The sequence below is a fragment of the Acanthisitta chloris genome, unplaced genomic scaffold (genome assembly GCF_000695815.1).
Source record: "Acanthisitta chloris isolate BGI_N310 unplaced genomic scaffold, ASM69581v1 scaffold454, whole genome shotgun sequence".
In the NCBI taxonomy this organism is placed as follows: domain Eukaryota; kingdom Metazoa; phylum Chordata; class Aves; order Passeriformes; family Acanthisittidae; genus Acanthisitta; species Acanthisitta chloris.
Genome location: NW_008670720.1, coordinates 11,974 through 12,825, shown reverse-complemented (window position 1 = coordinate 12,825; position 852 = coordinate 11,974). Strand labels below are relative to the sequence as shown.

The 852-nt window shown below is 43.8% G+C and overlaps 1 protein-coding gene across 1 annotated transcript in view; it reads left to right on the top strand.

The window, feature by feature from the left end:
• The window catches only part of AK7 (adenylate kinase 7), a 13,837-nt gene that overhangs the window by 4,251 nt on the left and 8,734 nt on the right, over positions 1-852 (top strand). The gene's annotated exons all lie outside the window — the stretch shown is intronic.

The window sequence follows — 852 nt, the reverse complement described above, 5'->3', positions numbered from 1 at the left end:
GGGATGGTGACTGCACCACCTCCCTGGACAACCTATTCCAGTGCCTCAACACCCTAACAGGGAAAACATTTTTCCTAACATCCAATCTGACTCTCCCCTGGCTCAGCTCAAGCCATTCCCTCTAGTCCTCTCCCTGCAGCCATGGCAGGACACACATCCCCCACCTCTCTCCAACCCTGTCAGGTAGTTGTAGAGAGCCATGAGGTCACCCCTGAGCCTCTTCTCAAGGCTAAACAAACCCATCTTCCTCAACCCTTCCTAACAGGACATGTTTTCCAAACCTTTTATAAGCCTTGTTGCCTTTGGCTGGACTCTCTCCAGTGCCTCAATGTCTTTTTTAAAGTGAGAGGCCCGAAACTGAACACAGCACTGAAGTGTGACCTCACCAGTGTACTCGGGTACAGGGGGATGAGCACTTCCCTAGTCCTGCTGGCCACACTGTTCTTGATACAGGCCAAGATGCTATTGGCCTCCTTGGCCACCTGTGCAGAATTCAAATGCAACAAGCTTTTAGTTATATACCTGCAAAAAATATCCATGTATACTTATAAGGATTCTGAAATGTTCTTGTACAGTTAACCTGTTCATAACAATAGGGGGTTAGGTTCTTCTTTCTTGTAGGCTAAATGATTAAAATAATTCTATAACTTAGGTTACAGACCTCTGCTCTGGCATCCTTCCAGTCAGGTGTAATAGTACATTTTCCTGGACTTTCAATATTAGAATTGCTTATATTTTTTTCTTTAGACTTATCTTCAAATGCCATGACAATATGTGGGTAATATGTAAATTATGAAGTGTGAAAGATTAGAAAAGGTGGAAGCTATGACTGAATCTGGTTTGCACTATACC